The sequence below is a fragment of the Sminthopsis crassicaudata genome, chromosome 4 (genome assembly GCF_048593235.1).
Source record: "Sminthopsis crassicaudata isolate SCR6 chromosome 4, ASM4859323v1, whole genome shotgun sequence".
Classification (NCBI taxonomy): domain Eukaryota; kingdom Metazoa; phylum Chordata; class Mammalia; order Dasyuromorphia; family Dasyuridae; genus Sminthopsis; species Sminthopsis crassicaudata.
In genome coordinates this window covers 152,018,748-152,038,664 of record NC_133620.1, presented here as the reverse complement: position 1 = coordinate 152,038,664, position 19,917 = coordinate 152,018,748, and the positions used below count along the sequence as shown (strand labels likewise).

At 32.9% G+C, this 19,917-nt stretch overlaps 1 protein-coding gene across 9 annotated transcripts in view; it reads right to left on the bottom strand.

Annotated features, from left to right (window-relative positions):
* HIVEP2 (HIVEP zinc finger 2) overlaps positions 1-19,917 on the bottom strand; it is a 265,730-nt gene that overhangs the window by 73,877 nt on the left and 171,936 nt on the right. For 7 of the 9 annotated variants that reach the window (XM_074309664.1, XM_074309663.1, XM_074309662.1 and 4 more), the window contains one exon: positions 1,959-2,136. The exons of 1 other annotated variant lie outside the window; for it this stretch is intronic. The gene's annotated coding sequence lies outside the window, so the exon portion shown is untranslated. Of the gene's footprint in view, positions 1-1,958; positions 2,137-10,091; positions 10,160-19,917 lie in introns of all 9 variants that reach the window. One more of the 9 variants, XM_074309668.1, reaches the window with a different exon arrangement.

Below are 19,917 nucleotides of genomic sequence, written 5' to 3'. Positions count from 1 at the left end.
GAGAACTAGGTCAAATTTTGTGGGATATTAAGGAAAATCATATAGGACTTGCCCTTCTTATATTTGGGCTTTTCTCTCTTTTCTGGCAGGCAAATTAACAAGTAGTCACTCCTCTTGTCGTCTGTTCTTTAATTGTTATGTTAGAGGAAAACCCTCACTTTTTTCTGCTTAGTAAATGAGCATCTTCTTTACCTTAGCTCCATTCTTTCCCTTTTTTTTGCTCTGGATTGCTTCTTATTAAGGAATACCCAAAAGCCTAGGACAAAAAAGTGTTTTGTGATCTAATTCCATCTTATTTGCAGGAACTCTGCTGTGTTTATACTTTGAGATCATCATTAGCATTTATAAGGTGTTTTGTAAATATGAAAATAATATGTAAGTGTTAGTTATTATCATCATAAGTATTAAGAATTACAAAGTTCAATTTATAGAATTATTTCTTTGAATAATTTCATGTTCTATTATGCTTACAATATATCAATACTTCAATGACTTGATTTCACTGATATGGAAAATATCCTCTAATGATTCAGATAACATGACTTCTTTCCTCTATGACTCTTGTCCATCATCCTCTAAATCCTCTACAAAAAAATTCACTCAGTACCCTGAAGATTTTCTTCCAGGTTTCTTAATGTTAAGTGAACAACCCATGGGCTGTCTCTCTTTTAACCCTCACAATCAATTCAAGAACAACTCACCATCTTTTCCAATGATACAACTCTTTGATTGAATTGCTTATTCTGTTTCTTATTTTTGTCATTAGTAATACACAGCAGCTTATCAATCATACATATTTTCATCATCTTTTGGGTCACCAATAATTTTTATTCTTTAGTATTGTGATACATATAGGATCACAGGAAAAAAATACTGATGTTAAGAAAATGGGGTTTTTGTTTAAGGAAGCAGTTTTAAGTTGTATAAAATGTTGCATAATTTTCCAAATGATAACTTCTTTGTATTCAGTTCAGGGCCCAGCTCACTGTCCATCTACAATGTCTGCCCAAGATATAAAATATAGTGAAAATGATAAGTCAAATTATTAAGTTCATCCAGCCACATTATATATAGCCTGACAATAAGCACTCTTCATCTATCTGAATATTTCTATATTGACTGTTAGGTCAAATTCTTTTTGAGCTAGTAGAGATCTCACTTAAGAAGATCTGTAATGGTCTTGGGCTTGATATAATCAGAACAATGTTTTTTTGCAAACAGGAATATCTGCAGGACCTCATCCATTTGGATTATTCGCTAAACATACTTTAAAACATGAAACATCATTTGAAAGTATCAATCTTTTTGTTTTATGTATGCCTTCTTTGACATCAATAATTATCACCAAAGTTGTCTCTATTATTGCATCTAACAGAAAAACACCTTGTGGGAAGAGAATGTTATTTTACTAGATCACTTTTTAATAATCCATAAGCAATATACCAAGTAGTTTTTTATTTTCTGAACCTTTCAGTTAATTGGATGATCATAAAGAAGTAAGTGATTGCAGAAAATAATTTGTAAAATTCTTTCTTTATGTCTTCATATTTTCATCAAGGATGCCTTTGATATAAGAATAGTTTATATTCCTTAAGATTTTATAGAAAATAGATGTATGAGCTAATTTTTATTTATGTTGTTTTGATTGTCTGGTGGGGGGGGGGAGTCATTTTCATGACTTGAAATGAAAAGACTGTCTAAGTATTGCATTGATTTTCACTAAAGACATCAAAATAATTCTAAAGCACATTGGATACCTCTTCCCTGGAGGATTTATGGGAGAAACATGGACAAGAATCATTCAAGATGAGAAGGCATGAAGGGACTCAAATTTTTACTAATTCTCATATTATGGAATGTCCATAATAATGAATAAACAAATCCATTGAAGTACTAAAATACTGAATACTGCCCATAATTGTTTTCAAATATGTGGTATAATCTCCTCTTTCAGATACCTTGGAAATAAGTCCCTTAATGCCTTTAAAACTGTGTTGCCTCCAGCAAGGAATTCCTCTGTATGTACTTGGTCGGGTCCAGCTGTTTTTCTCCATCTTCATCTTTTTGGTGCCATTTCCATTTCCTCATATAGTACATCAGGGACTGAGATGTTAGAGTTCAAATGTGATGGTTCCACTGTCATCAATGAAAAAAAAGTTCGTTATAGAAATTCAGAAAGATCTTTCAATTTTTTCATCTGTTTGTTCTTCTCCTTCCAGTTTCTTATGTCAATACTCTAAAACTGACAGGGCTTCATGAGGCCTCATGCCAAACTTATTGATAGTTTTTTTTTATTAATTTTTATTTTGAACTTTTAAAATGGCAAATAGAATTTGCATAAATATTTGCATATTTAGCAGAATAGGGAATTTTACATGAAACTTCAGGTTTGAACTATATACAATATTCATGTCAAAACTTTTGGGAAACTTATTTTTTCAAAGAACTTATATTCTATCATTAAATACCCATCTCCCATTCAATCAGTTTCCTATTTACTGAGAGGAATTTAGCCTGCCATTACATACAATTAGTTGTGTAATTTAAACAATTTTGAGTATTACTGGCTACAAGTGTAGTCAAGTGACTACAAAAATCTGCTTCTAGACTTATGTTTAAGATATTTCTGATAAAAATATAACTTCAATTTTTAATACTAATACTTGTTATACAATATGTGACTAATATGGTTATATGGAACCACTAAGGTACTTATATAGTAATGCTTTTAATATAACATATAACTAAGATAGTTATATATAACAATTATATATAATGGTTGACTAAAAACTATTTTGATCCCTACTTATTTCAATAGTCCACTGAATGGTCAGATTCATCTAAAAGTGAATCCATATATATATATAGGACAAGCTTAGTGACCCATTTAATAGTTCCTTATATTGACATGGACTAAATCTTCAATGAGAGGAAGCTTCAGAAATATTACCAGTAATAGGTACCTCTTTGTCCTTTAGCTTAAAGAAATATATCAGAGAATGTGAGCAAAATAAATAAAAACTCCATACAACTTTTTTAGTGAGAGAGAGGAGAGGCAAAATTTAAGTGGTCATAAAATATTGTAAGTAGGTCAATGAGCACACACAAAAGTAGGGATCCTGTCATTCACTATTAAATTTATAAGTCTATATATTACATTGTAAATTTATAAGTATGCATGACATATTAACAAAAGAAATAGAGTTCATAGACCAATATGTCAAAAATTGTTCTCTTGACAACTTGTTAGTTGTGTATATGTGTGTGTGTATTTAAAGGAAAGGATGGGAGGAGCTAAAATAGTATTCCATAATAGAATGACCTCAGAGGCAGTGCAAGATACATTTTCACTAAAAAACACACCACATACTCATCCATGATCTCTGTAGACAGAGGATGAGAAATTGCAGAAAGCAAAGATCATCTAAAATGAAATTAAGAAGCCTGCTTTACAAAGAAGTTAGTAGGTGGATTCATCTAAACCACATTATTTACATCTTCCAAACCCTATCATTTTATTCAATGGCTAAAATTTCACTCATGTCACAAGCTCTTCCCTAACTCCTCCCCCACCACACACTGTGACTCCCTTCAAAACTGTCACATTAGGGGAAAGAAGGAGGAAAAGGCTATTATTTTGATGTCTCACAGGAAAAAATATAGCCCCATATCAGCTTCTAAATTGGAATCTATTGGGCATAACTTTAAGATAAAATGTTTTAAAAGAAAGGAAGAAAAAAGGACTTCATATGGCTTTCTGTGACACTAAAGTGGAACAGGTCAGGCTTCATTTTTCCTTCTGTTCCCAACACCAGCTCAATAGGTTAAGTCAGTCAGCACTTTGCCTAGCTTAAGTGCTGAATGCCTTACCAAAATGTTGAATAGGTTAAGTGTTTAAATTAAATTGTCTATTTAAAAATTCCTTGAACAGCACCTTGAGTTCTTCAAAGAATGTACACTGTGTAAATGAGTAAATATTTTTTTAAAAAAAAACATCATTCTTTTCAAAGTCAATAGTGTTAATGGTGTCAGCTTGTATTGGTAAAAAAAAAAAAATACTAGAGTTGCATGCATGTCTAGTAGTTCCTGACAATAAACTATCTTGGTGAGGCAATAGTAACTATATAAATGAACATATAACCATGTTTTTTAAGAGTATCTTAATAGTTAAAATAGATTTCATGATTTGTTTTTCTTTGTATATAACTCTACTATGTTACTTTATTCTGTTTAGTCACTCTCTATGATTACCTAAAAACTATATTTGCAAGACTATCTCTGGTCTTCTTAAATAAGATTGAACTACAACCTTTTTGACCCTATTTTAAAATACTAAACATAGTCATTTCATAAGCACAAAATTTTATGAAATAGACCTATTAAACCATATTATCCTAGTTTTAAACTGAATCTTACTAAGGTTGATTCAATCAAAACTGATAGGGTATATGGTATTATAGGTTTTGTTCCCCTGAGACCCCATTATTTTTCCCTACGAGCTTTCCATCTCACTGGTTCTGCCTTCAGGATTTGTTGTCATCTATTTCTGTAACATTCTGAAGTACCCTAGTCCTCAGATGACCTATAGAGGGAACAATAATGCAGTTTCCTTTTTCTCACCCCTCCCCAGTCCCTGATAATGGCACATCAATAATTTTAATAGTTTTAAAAGGAATTTATTAACAGCAAATCCACTACAGAGTAAATCATGAATGATGATGATGATGTTGGCTATGGGAAGAAGTAATATATGAAAGCATTAAAAGATCACAGTTTCCAAAAGTCCTGAGGCCATATGCCATTCTCATCAGCTCCCCCTTCTTTACTTCTCTTTCTTATTCTGGGCTTTAATACTTATTCTTTTGCATCATCAGTGCCTAGAATTGTCTAGTCAGACCTGTGATTCATGAATTCATCCTTTCAAGATTCTTTGTGAAGAGTTTACTATGTACCAGGAAGTATGGTTGATTCTGGAAATAGAACAAAATATAATAGTCCCTGTCTACAAGAATCTTATGTTCTGCTGAGAAGAAATAGTCTATACAAAGAAAATTAAATATAAAACATAAAAAAGGGAAAGAGAGCACTAGTTAGAACCTAGAAGATCAATAGAGACTTACTATAGGAAGTGGCATTTGAGCTGAATTTGGAAAGAAACCAGGGATTATCTGAAACAGAGGCAAATATTTATGCATCACAGAAGGAATACATTACAGACACTGGGTATGAATTTGGCAATTACGAGTTCACTGATGGCCTCAGAGACAGCAGTTTCAATTGAATGATATGTGAAAGAGTGGAGAATTACAAGGGACTGGAAAGTGAGTAGGAGATGCAAAAGTAGAGGCAACAAATGTAGACTTCCCCTACTAATTTGGCTGTGAAACAGACATCTAGAAACATAACTTGAGGAGATGGTGGGATCAAGTGAAGGTTTTTTAAGGATAAGTATTAACTGGAAATGGTTATAAATAATAGAAAAAAGAAACAAAGAATGTGAAAAAATTAAAATATTAGGAAACTAAGAGGACTGTTGAAGGAAGAAACTCCCAGATAATGAATGGGATGATTTCATGTTAATATCTATAATGCATATATCACAGTTACTGGCAGATAGTGGAGCTTAATAAATGCATGTAGATTGATTGGCAGATTGAAATCAAGTAGTCAATGAACATTTAAGGAGCACTTACTATTTGCCAGGCACTGTGTTAAGGGATGGGGATCAAAGAAAGTCAAAAGCCAGTCCCTGCCCTCAAGGAGCTCACGATCTAATGGGGGAAACAAATGAAAACAACTATGTACAAACAAGTTATACACAGGATAAAAAGAAAATAATCAATAGAGGGAAAGCACTAGAATCAAGAGGGATTTTAACTCATGACAGATGGCTTTGGGTTTTTCCGTAAATTATGAGGCAAGGTCCTCAGCTGGGGGAAGGCGTGAGAGGTGACTTGAGGAGAAAATAAGTGTGTAACAGATGCTATGGTGAGTGGGAAGAAAGAGGCAATCAAGAAAGAGTAAAAGAATTGGCATGTAGCAATGAAAATCCTATTGAAATTGTTGATATTATTGCTCAGTCATTTCAGTCACATCTGACTGTTTGTGACCCTATTTGGGGTTTTCTTGGCAAAGATCCTGGAGTGCTATTTTATACATGAGGAAAATGAGGCAAAAGGGTTAAATGACACTTGCCTATGGTCACAGAGGTAATACATTTCTAAGGCTGAGTTTGAAGTCAGGTCTTCCTGACTCCAGATCTGGCACTCTATCCATTGTACCACTTATAACACATCTGTAATAGACTTAATGAGCATAGTCATGTGACTTCCTCCATCAGTCTTGACCCTCTCCAACTCCAATAAAGCATATGGAAATCTGGGACCTTTGCAGATTCCTCTCTAATGCAGCCCTTATGCTCAGTCAATCTTTGCACCATCCTTTTAAACATTGAGGGAGGAAGGGACAGAGAAAAGAGGGGAAGAAAGGAAAAAAAGAAAGAAAAAAGGAAGGGGGAGAGAGAGAGAGAGAGAGAGAGAGAGAGACAGAGAGAGAGAGAGAGAGAGAGAGAGAGAGAGAGAGAGAGAGAGAGAGAGAGAGAGAGAGAGAGAGGTAGAGAGAGAAGAAAATAGCTAGGAAAGAAGAAAGGAAGGGAGGGAGAGAGGGAAGGAAGTAGCAAAGGGGTAGGTAGGAAAAATGAAAGGAACAAAGGAATGAAGGAAAGAGGGAGGGAGGGAAGAATAAGGGAAAGAGGAAGGAAGGGAAGAAGAGAAGGAGAGAAGGAAACAAGTATTTATTAAGTACCTATCATGTGCCAGACACTATATTAATCACTTTACAATTATCTCATTTTATCACCACAATAATCCTGGAAAATAAATGCTATTATAATCCCCATTTTATAATTTAGGAAATCTAAGAGATTAAATAAGCCCTGAGTCACACAGCTAGTATCTGAGACTGGATTTGTATTCAAGGATTTCCAACTTCTTGATTTCCAACTTAATCCTGCCAACTGTAATTCGAATTGAGAAATTATTCTTCCCTAAGTCCCAAAACTATTTCCTTTGCAATCTTAGCCTTGAATCATTCCTTCCTTCCTTCCTTAGATATATGTACAACCTGGACTCAAGGGAAGTTTTTTGCATTCTTATTTCACCTCTTCATCTAATTGGTTCTCTGAATCAGATTTTTTAATGAGGATAAGCTCTTCATGATAAAATGAACTCTTCTCCCCAAGTCATGCAAGCCAGCAAATCTCTCTTAGTTCTCTCCCTTTGTTTTGTGCTCCTTTAATTGACATCACATAATGAAAAGAAGCACTGGATTCCAAAGTTATAAAACCAGTATCTGAGTTTCTAGTACTGACACTAGTTTCATGATTGGACAAGTCACTTAGCCTTTCTATATTACATTTTCCTCATCTGAAAGATGGAAAGAATAGTACTTGCACTGCTACCTCACAGGACACTTGTGAAGCACCTTGCTGTAATCCATAAAGCTTTGTACAAAAAAATATCTCCCACTGTATCTGTGTTCATCTCCAGCAGTACTGTCCTATATCTTGCTCCCGGATTCAGATTATTCTGAAGGAGAGAATGAGGCTGATGATTCTGAGCAACCCTGCCTCATTTAAATCCAATTCACTTCAAGTCAAGATATCATCCTTCCTAATGGCATTGGTCTTCTTTGAGAAGGAAGGACAAATAACAACGACAACAACATGAATTGATGGATAATAATAGTTTGGACATTGTGATGGTGTTGAGCTTCATGCTGCTCAAAAATACAATTAAAAAAGTAAATTTGAATTTTAAAAAATAAATCATTCTCTTACTTTTCATCTATAACCTTCTTATGTTACAATGGTGGATTACAAGTGGATTATAATTGAGAACAGGGATTACAGAAGTCAGAATTGGAAAGGGAACTTCAGGATTTTTGTATCTTTAGTATCTAGAATTAGGTGCATGAACATTCTAAATAGTAATAAATGTTCACCAACCCATTACAGAAAACTTAGTTGTATTTAATTTTTATCATCCTTTGTTACAAGCATCCAATCCTGTCATTTTTCCTGTTTTTATCTCAAGTGAATCTCTTCTCTATTAAAGAACCAGTCTTAATCTTAACTCAACCTCCCAATTTTCCATTTCACTTTGGCTAATTTCTCTTTACTTGTTTTCCACTGAATCTTTCATGTAGATATATATTGATGCTTCTGTTAAGGTCAAATTCATCCATACTTGGACCATATTTCTCTACTCATATATCTGTAGTTACTTCCTATTGCTCTGCAGATTGGGCCTAAAATAACTCAAAGAAGGTCATTAAATCACCAGAAATTATTTAATTTTCTTCATTTAAAGAGGAAAATATTATCCTCTAGTTCCCCTTCTATATTTCTCCCAGTCAAATCAGTCCAAGTTCTCTATCAACCAATTATACAACTCCCACTTTCAAGTGTCCCTTGCTCAATACATGCAATACACACTATCACCTAGTAGCCCGAAGGACTAGCAGATGAAAATACCTAGTTGTTTACAGAGATTATTTGGGGGGGCAGAGAGGGAGTACCGGGAAAATGCTGTTTGATATAATTTTTTTATTTGGTATTTTTGCACATGCTTGCACAGCTGCAAGGGTATGTGATGACCTCTGATATATTTATTTACATTGATGATATGTAAGATGAATAGCTCCTTGAAACTGGGGGACATTCCTGTTCCACTTGCTTTGTATGGTACTCAACAAATTACTAGGTTCAGAAGAGCATTTTATGAAAATATAATTATAGGATGAACTTTCTTCAAGTTTATATATATATATATATATATATATATATTACTTTTGAGTCTGAAAAAATAGAGATAGAAATGTTTAAGCATCAACTCTTTGGAAATGTAAAAATTCAGCTAATAACTTTTAGTAATCATCTAATATTATTTATTAATCATTTTAAAATTAACATTTATATTTGCAGCATTCACATTTTTTGTTGTTGTTTTGATTTTAATTTTTCCCAGACCTGTTAATTCATCAGTATAGGGACCTTCTAGTGAGGAACTTTCTCTTACTTATGCAAAGCTAAACATTCTCTGTAACTTATAGTTTTTTTCATAGTTGACTGATCATTAATAAATTACTATAACAGGTACAAATATACACACTTTTTAGAAATCTCTTCCCTTAAAGGTTCATTTGTGATCATAGAAGTATCTAATTTAAGGACAAAGGGTTACTCTGGGAGAAGCATTGGCTTTTTCCCTGAGAAGTCAATAGAAATGCTTTTCAAGATGAATTTGCACACCTAGTCCATGTTAACAAAGTATTAAGATTTTCATGTCCTATTTATAGGACTAAAATTTTCCATTTCCCCACTAAAATATTTTCTCTTAATGTAAGTTACTTGTATTCTTACTGTGTTTACCAAAAAAATAAAAAATAAAAAAAAATAAAAGTGTAAAGGGAGCTTTATTATGTTTCCTCTCTGCCTTTCAAATAGGAAAATAAATTCATACCTCTATAACTTCATTCATGAAATTTTCATTATACTAATAATGCAACAACTTGGTAGACATTAAAGAGATCCTTTCCCATGTTACTGATAACAGGCTCGGGATGTTAACAATGAAAGGATCATTTAGAAAGCTAATTTCCTTTTTGTGGAGCATGCTATGTGTTTACTTTAATTCACATCCTGTGTGACCCTATGGGAAAATTTTTAACTAATACTGGGGAAAATCCCATAGGGTTACACAGGATGTGAACTGGGTCTGTTCTTTACTACCTTCAGTTGGAACAGTAAAATTAGGTAAATCAGTTTCACTTTCTGTTTGTCATAAATTCCATTTTCCGGTTCCCAAAGTTTAGCTTAACATTGTTTCTGAGTCTAAACCAAAGGAGAAATTTTAAGTAAACTTTGAAACATCCTACTCTTCTGAAATGAATGATTCCTCGGTAGAATTTGAAAAAAAATGCTTCTTTTATACAGACACACACACACATATATATAAATAGCAAAGGCTGAACTAGGGGCACCAGTTTACTGAGGAGCCACACAGGAATACTATGAAGGCATAACTCCATACCTGTTCTACTACACGGTTCAGCTGGTGTTTTCTATTTCCTGTGGAGAACACACATCATACCACTTCCCCTATAGAAAAAAAAAAGGCAGCCTAACTTAATTGCTGATGGAAACACTGTCATACTTTCCACTAGCCAAGCTTGAAACCATTACTGATCTAGCTTTCATTAATTTTTCCACAACAATTTGCAGAAATGTCAGGAAACAGCTGCCCTGGAGCTGATTAATTGTCCTTATGAGCAGGACTTTATCAGAGTACCCTTTTTTCCTTTTTAAAAATCAAATTTGGGGTTGCTTTAACAGCAAAGTCTGTTATACTGAAGAGATACTCAAATGTAATTTTGATGCTTCCTGAAAGTTCTAATGCAGGAGTTGCAGACATTTTCTAGAAGAAAAGCTGGTTAAGTTAGGAATGATATGCTTCAAGGAAGAGATTCCCTTCTGCACACTGTTCAGCTGTGTCTTTTTCAAACAAAAATCAATGAAGTACATGCCTTGCAATCAAACCAAAATGCATTTGCCAGTCAAATCAAAATCTAAAACTTCCTCCATAAATAAAAATAAGATCTGCTGCTTTAAAAAAAAAAAATCCTTCCTATCATCTTTTTTTTGTTTGGAGCTATTCCATGTTCCTCATTGCAGTGTGCAAGTCTGTAAAAAAAAAAAAATTCAACTATACACCTCATAATGCTGAGTGCAATCACTAGGACTCTGTGACACTTTGGTCTAAGTCAAAATTGAGACATCTGGGGAAGGCTGCTTAACTTCTCAGCTGGCATTCAAATGTGCAGATTTTTTTTAACTAGTTAGTAAAAATGGATTGAGAGAAAAATGCAAACATTTCTCAGAAAACAAGAATACTAATTTTTTTAAATTAAACTTTCTAATGTTTGAAGAAAAACACTTTTAAAAGAAGCCTGACTCAAGGCTTTGCTTAGTCAATGACCAATCTTGGTTATTCAGTATAGTCCAAGGTGTATGGGATAGTATTCAACAGCTCTCATTGTTAAATTTTCAGTGTGAATATTTACACCTCAGCAATCAGCAAAATTTACAAATCGAGCCTTGATTTGTTGATTGCCTAAGCTAAAGAAAGTAGTGGAGAAAATGTGAAGAATGCAGAATAAACTTTAAATATGAAATTTTCAGAAAGCCAGTTGCTAAACATTTACCAACACACTCCTGGGTTAGTCTATACTCCAGCTTCTTAAACTGGGGTTCATGACCCTATATGAGGATTGAAACTGAATTTTAGGACTGTGAAATTATGATTTATTATCGGTAAATATTTGATTCATATGCCAAATTTTATATACCTATAGATCTACAGTCATGTAAAAGGTGAAAAAGGGTCTCAAGTGCAAAAAGGTCACGAAGCTCTGGTCTATCCTAATGTAATGTTTGAATTCTTATTTTGTTTTTAGCTCTAAGATGCTTCTTTGTCCTTATCTTCTCTTTCTCCAAATTACTTCTCCACCTCCTCTTTCTCCTCCTCCTCTTTATTCATAATGCTAGTATATATAAAAGAAGAAAATGAAATAGAATAAATTTTTAAAAAAAATTTTTAAATAGTACTATCCTGAGACAACTTCAGAAAGGTTTATGTGGAGTCATCCTAAATTGAACCTGCAGGCAGCCAGGGGTCTTTGTGCTTCATTCTTGAAATGTTGGTTCTACTCTTAACTGACATAGTACCCTGTGTCTAGTGTGATACTATATACCAAAAACAGGAATACATTGTACTCTCAACTTATTATTTGGACTCCTCTGACTTACCTGTAAGACTAATCAAGATTGAGAAAATGGCATACCCTTACAAAATGAATATAATTATAATTATTTATTTTGATGAAAATATGAAAGAAGCAAAATCTGCCTCTTTGTAACTTCTATTCCCAAATCACACAGTTGATGTCAGCAACTATTTCAAACAATAAATAAAGAGAAATCCCTTCTACATCATTCTTGATGAATGGAATGGCAACTCCAGTGACCCTCGGCTTGTAAAAGCCTGGAAGAACTATATGGATTCTCAGGAAAATATATGCAATTTGCAATATGGGCATTTATACCTGAGCAGGATTTGATGTAGTGTTGTTTGATTGCCTAGATTTTTTTAATGTGTTGGAGAAAATGATAATACAGTTTTAAGTGGGTCTTGAGAACACTCCTCCCGACCCAAACACCCAGCTCCCCAGCCCATTGTTAAACATCACCAGATCAACCCTACCTTGGAGTCACTTTTCCAATAGTCAATCCAACACTGATTCATTGCATGATTCTAAGAAAATCCTACTATCCCTCACTTTTCCAATACAGTCAATCCAATACTGATTCATTGCATGATTCTAAGAAAATCCTATTGTCCCCTCACTTAATCCCTTTATCTGCAAAATGGAAATAATATGCATACCACCAACTCCCCAGAATATACTGAGGAAAGTTTTTGTCAGCAAACATAAAAGTGTTATGTAAATAGAGGCTACCTTCTGAAGCATCTCATTCTACTTATAAACAGTTGTCAGAAAGCCTTTCATTGTACAGAATCAGAATGCTTTTATTTTTCTATTTCCTCTAGGTATTCCTACTTTTGTTCTTCACATAATCACTTCTCAAATATTTAAAGATCAGAAACCATAATATCCTTTCAAGTTTTAAATTTTGTGATTTAATGTAATGTGTCTACCTCACCCAGCATACTAGGAAAACAAGAGGAAAATCACAAAGGTAGAAGCATCAAAAAAACCAGGCTTATTTGTGTACTTTTAGTGACCCTAGCCCAATTCCTTCATAATTTTTACTAACAGAAAGGAAATATGTATGTATATGTGTGTATATACATGTATATATGTATGTATGTCTAAATTTTGTGATTCTTCTTTCACCACTCTTCTCAAAAGGGAGAGGAATACAGTTTTGCTTATCAGAAAGAATCATACTCTACACTAACTTCCATTCCAGTTGAAAAGTGTTCCCAAGATCAGGTATGTTTTAATAACTATTTTACAATCTTTCCATCTTTTATTCCCTGTATCTTGTTCTTTATTGAGTTCCAAAGATTCTCAGAAACCATCACTCCAGTTTCCCTTGTCAGACTTATGTGAGTCAAAGAGGTCTAGGAGAAGGCAGGAGAAAATTTGTGAGCAAGGAGGGTTTGTTATATAAAGGGAAGAATAAAAAAAATTTCCATGGGTTAGTAAATTTGAAATCCAGCAAATTTATTGGACTATTTATATGACAGCAAATAAATATTTTAAATATAAATGGATATTTGATATTTCAATATTTGAAACTATTTTAGAGATTGGTTAATCCAACCTCCAAATGAAGAAAGTGCTTAGAGAGATTCATTGATTCGCTCAATATCATAGAAGTCATATAACAATAGTTAGTTTAGGATGGGAAGATTGTGTAGCATGATGGAAAGAGTGAATTGGACAAAGATATTTGAACTGAAAAAAGACAGGAGAAAACTGAGAACTGATAACCAAGATAAGAGAATTCTTAATTACTCTCTGACAAATTTTAGTCAATAGGCCCAAAATGAACTATATCCCAGGGAACTCAGGGATGGGGAGGAAAAGGGAGAGAGAGAATCAGAGGACTTATTAAGCCATTATTTTTCCTTTACCATATAAAAGATCCTACCGAAAAGGATAGTTTCTACAGGACTACAAAACAATTTTTTTTTAATTTCAAAAGGGAGGAAGACAATAGAGTTTGCAAGTTAAAGGCCATTGAATTTGATTTCAATCATTGGGTAAAATTTGAGAATTTTTTAAAAATTAAGATCAATGAACATCCAGCAGTGATCATAAAGAATTACTATGATTTTACCAAGGTCTGCTATGGCGAATAACTTCATTGTCTTTTTTTTTTTTTTTTTTTTTTTGACAAAGGTATTAAACTGATATAATAGTTGGACTCATATGTATATAGTTTAAATGATTCCAACAAACCAAACTCATATTATTCTCATAAACAGTTGATAGAATTAAAAAGAGATTAAATAATCCTAAAGAATATTCTTTAATGGCATAGTCAACTTAGCATCTCTCTTTAGCATCTGTAAATTAATAAGTTTTTGTTTTTGTTGTTTTTTTTTTAATCCTTATTAACTGCCTATCTGTGTCAGGCACTGGAGATACAAATAACTCCAGTCTTAAGAAGCTCACAGTCTCTTAAGGAAGATAACATACAAACAAATGTTTACAAACATGCTATAAACAAGACAAATTGCAGATAATCAACAGAAGGCATTGGTATTAAGGAGAATCTAAAAGAGGGTTTCTATTTTTTAAAAAATCACTCCTGAATGAAAGGAAGCCAGGGAAGCAGAAATGAGAATGTAAGAATTCTAAGCTTCAAAGGGTTTTGAATGCTGAAGAATCTTTTTTGATCCTGGAGGTGATAGGGAATTGCTAGAGTTTCTTGAGGACTGCAGTAGACATGGTCCAGAACTGTGCTTTAGGAAGATTAGCTGAATGGAGGATAGAGTGGAAAGAGGTTTGTAGCAGAAATACCAACTTATAACGGCCCAAGAGTGAGGTGATGACAGCATGAACCAGAGTGGATTTTGTCCTTGAATCTGTTTAATATATTTGTCATTGATTTGATACTAGCATGCTTAACAAATGTACAAATTATACAAAGTATTTAAAAGTAGTTAATATATTGAATAGCAATCAGGATCCAAAACTATTTCAGACAGATAGAACACTGTGCTGTAACAAATAACATAGCATTTATTAAGGATAAATCCAAAGCAATTCATTTGTCTTAAGTAAAAAAAAAACATAACTTTATTATAAATAGGGAAAGATACATGATATGGAACTGAAGAAGTGATGGCCCACCCTACTCTATCATATATAAAGTATTAAGATAAATTTTAGTGATACATTTTAGGAAGGAAGGAGTATCTGAAGATTTAAAGAACCTCAGACCATGGTATACAAGTGTCAGTTGAATATTGGGGATGCTTAGCAGGGAAAAGAAAAGGTTTAGGCATTCCATGATAGTTGCCTTCAACTACACAAAAGGGTGTCACATAGAAGAGGGCATAGACTTACTCAGCTTGCCCTTAGAGAGCATTGAGTGTAAATTGCAAAAAGGCTGAATGTAAGGAAAAACTATCTTTCCAAAAAGAAAATGGGTTGCCTCTAAAGGTGGCAGGCTCCCTTTCAATAATTTAGAACAAAGGTTATTGGACCACTGGTGGCATGAGAAGGCTTCTGAAGTCCCTTCCAACTCTGATTCTGTGATCCTGGCACAGCATCTGGGTCTTCTTTATTCCATCATCCATTTTATTTTACCATGTTGCTTCACAATTGCTGGCAAAAGTTTTGTAAGTTATTATATTATCTCACATGTGTGCACACATACTCCCAGATATAGTTGTTTTGTAACTAATACATTTATTAGATAACACATTAAATCCTTCTGATTCACTGTTTCAACCCTCTATCCCCTCTTTCTGAACTGCTATCTTGTTTAATCTAAATTTTGTCTTTTCTCAATGTTTACCTAAATGCAGTGCCCTGTGCATATTAGAAGTCTATTGGAATGTTTATTGCATTGAATTATATTTTATTGATTCTAGTAAAATTTCATTAAAATTTTGATAACATGAGAACACACAGGTTGGGTAATTATGGGACCTTGATAATGAAATAGTTAAAAGAAAATTGGAATTGGAATCAGAAGAGCTAGTCCATTGCTTGTTACCTATGCAAATATAGACAAATTGTTTTTGTTGTTCAATTGTATTTCAGATTTGTCCAACTTCTTGTGATTTTATTTGGGGTTTTCTTGGCGAAGATATGCAAGTGGTTTGCCATTTTCTTATCCAGCTCATTTTAGAGATAAAACTGAGGCAAACAGGATAAAATAACTTGCTCCGGAACATACAGCTTCCATCTGAAGTTAGATTTGAACTCAGGTCTTCCTGATCCCAGGCCTGGTCTCTTCATACACTAAACCATCTAGTGACCCATAAAAAAGATTACTTTTATCCTTTCTAGGCTATGGTTTTCTATAGAGTTTGTTGGATTAGATGTTTCCTAAGGACTTTTTCCTATTTCTAAAAACATTGGCTCATCATTCTTTGTAACTGTCACTGGAAATCTGAACTTGTTTGGCACAAAACTAATAAAACAATAGATTCTAAAATTAAGGAAGCTTTGACATAGGAGTTTCCTAAACTATGCCCAACACTTTCTAAATTTAATCTTATAAAGTGTTTAAACTGATATTTGAATAATCCTGTTATCATTAGGAACAAAAAGATTCAAAATCATTTGGTCAAGATATGTCAACCAACAGCTTCTGTTCTGAATAGTAATTCACAGTACTTACTAAAGTGGATTTAATTTATTTTTATTTAATTTATTCATTAGATTTCCAAATGTGCCCAACATATTAAAAAAAACCTCAGGGTACATGTATAATAAAACTTATTAATAATGGTAATAGTAGCAATATGTAATTAAAACACAGTAATAAAACATCTTCAGTTCAAAGACTTCATGATTCCTATCAGGTAAATTACCTTAATCACTTAGGTAAAAATCCTTCCTGAACAAACAAGGCCTAGAAATCAACCATGCCTTTTCCAAAGAAGTATACAGGCTCTCTCTCATTCAAAGAGCTTCTTTCAAAATTCTTTAGCATAATTTCCTTCTTAACTAGTACTGGATTTTGTAATGAACCATATGTTATTATCCCATTGTTAGCTTTCAGAGAAAGCATATAATTAGATGTTATATAATTTTCAAATATATGGTAAGTCTGAATGGCTCCCTTTTCATCTGCATTAGTTGAAAAGCTTCAGATAATTAAACAATAAATATCAAGGCTTCTCCCATTAGCTATTATAGGAGAGTCTTACATAAAATATTTTAATTGTATGTCTATTTAGATGTATATTAAGATCTTTTTGGATCTTGGAATAGAATACAGAAATAAATTAATCATCTGCTCTTTGGCACTAGGGGCACAAAGACAAAAATAAGACAATCTTGATCCTCAGGGAGCTTACATTCCACTTGTCAAAAATAATCTATACATAGAGAAGCAAATAAAAAATATCACTTAAATTACTTTCACGTGGTCCTTGTTTTTAAAAATTAAAACACTAGTTTAAATTATCATTACATTTTCACTATTAAAAAACAAGAACAACGTGTGTCCAAAGAAAGTGCAAAAATCAGAAATTTAAATCTATCTATAATACATGTATGGTCTACAAAGGAATCATACAAGATATTCACCAATATCCTTCTACCAAGATCTATAGCCATGATGACATTTCACAAAAAATCTGAGCAATTTATACATATGAATACATATGCCTATGTCCTGTAGATAATTTACTTTTATTCATATTATAACACAGATAATATATACATATGTATGTGTATGTATAATATGTACATACAATATAGTTTTCTAATCTGTAGACTAAGTGGGTTATATATATATAAACCAATAAAAATATTTGTAAAATATGTAGGTGTGTGTATACACATGTTTGCATATATATTTAGATATAAATATACATATTATCTAAATTAATCATATTTTGTCAACTGCCAACCATGGCATTTGACTAAGGATTTTAATGTACAATTCACAGTTACCCCTCTTCCCACATAGTATAAAGCCAGCTCAAATTTAAGAAAAAATAGATGTCATGTTCAACAGCAGCTTTTCATGATAAAAATTTTATAAAGTAGAGAAATTGAACTTGTATTTTAATGGTCTAGAATGACAGAAAAAAGAAAGGAAATTATGTTAAACTCAAACATTTATAAATAATATAGTTTAAGCTAAAGAAATATTGGTGAAAACATTGATGTGGTTTTTTTAAATATATTAATAATAAGCCAGGTAATAATGAAAAATTTGCCATAAGGCATGATGCTATTAACCACTATTACAAATGAAAAAAAATATTGAGAAAATAGAATGGTGATAAAGAATGAAAAATACAGGAACAAAGAGGAAAAGATAAAAGAGTGATTAGTATTTGGCACAAGAGGCATTTTTACACTAACAGATCTACTGTGGGTTTGTGACAAACTTAATTTTTTTTTCCATGCTCTTCTAGTACAATTTATATGGGATTAAGTGAGCTCATGTTCTTGTCCCATCTTTCTATTCCTTTTGCCTTTCTATTCTCTTGCCTTTCATTGTAAATTACTTAAAGTGGTCATTATAAAGTGGCCTGAAAGTGTCTGAAATATCACTTTGCAAAAATGAAATGTGTTTATGGAAGTCTTTTTTCTGTGATTAACTTTCTAATAGGGTCATGAAACTTGCTATCTACCTCTAGATAAAGTGATTAATTCAGAAGGCATATTAAAATATGTCTCCTTTCTTTTCTTTTCTTCTTTCTTTCCTCTTCTTTTTGATTTTCTTCTTTTTTTTCTAATTTTTTTCATGGCTAATGCTTGTTTTGCCTGTTTGTAATGGGTTTTACTTTTCTTGCTCTCTGAATGGGAGGGTGGGGTAGAATTTGGAACTGAAAATGAAATTGAATTAAATTTAAAAATAAAATAATTGAATTAAGGAATATTCAACTGAAATTCCCAACTGACTGTTACAAAAAAAAAAAAAAATTTGCTTTTTCCTCTCTACAGGATTTACAATATCTATGATATATTGAAAATTTACACCATTACATTTTTATAGAGGTATGATTCTAGTAATGACCATGGGACTGATATTTTAAAAAAACACACACACAAAAAAAAACTATCTTCATAGTTCAGTTCCACCATTTGTGGAAGTGTGATTGTGGCAAAGTAATTAGCTTTGTTGGGTCTCAGTTTTCTCATCTATAAAATAGGTATAACAAGCTATATCTATTTTTGGAAGAAACCTTAAAGATAGGCTAATCCAATACCCTCATTCTACTGATAAGGAAACTGACAGTAGGAGAAGTTAAATGACTTATCTAAGACCACAGTCAGTAAATAATAATTAGGCTCTCTATCAAATCTAGTTCTAAATCCAAATCCAATGTTCTTCTCATTTTCCCATGCATTTTTTCATGCTCATACAACCTATCTCATCCTGTTGACTTGATTGAATCCTATATATAAAAGTGATTTATTTACTTGAATGTAAACTATCATCAATAATTATTCCTATGAGTCCATATTGTTAATATAGCTCTTCGGAAGTTCTAGTATGTTAATGGTATCCTATCCCGGTGATTTCTGTGTGAAAGCATGTATATAATTAAAGTTATGCATGAACACAACGATTTCCTTATCTATGTGTTGATATATTTATATCTTTTATTGGAAGAAAGGAACAAGTGTGTGTGTGTGTGTGTGTGTGTGTGTGTGTGTGTGTGTGTGTGTGTGTGTGTGTGTATTTCCTTAGATTGTTCTAGTTGGAAACCTCCCTCTAGATGGGAAATTGGCCAAGGAGAGTCCCAGGACTTCCCTGACCCGGAGCCAAGGGTGTGGTAGGTGTGGTCACAACTCTAGGATAAGTGCTTGAGTGGGGGTGAAAGAAAGGCAAAATGTTATAAGTGCACAAGAAGCCTTTCAAATATATAAAGAAATCTATATATACTTAAAGGAAATCATATTAAAACAAAACCTGTAAGATCAACCCATGAACAAAGTTGACCGAGATAAATTTTTTAATGAACCTGGGCCTACTATCCAATACCAGTCACTTTAGCATACCCCATCGTAACTTAATCATATTTTCAAGGTTCATAATCAGAAGAGATTATAGAGGGATTTTCTAGTCTAAATCCTTCATTTTACCAATGAGGGCATCAAGGCCTAGAGAAATTAATCAATGGT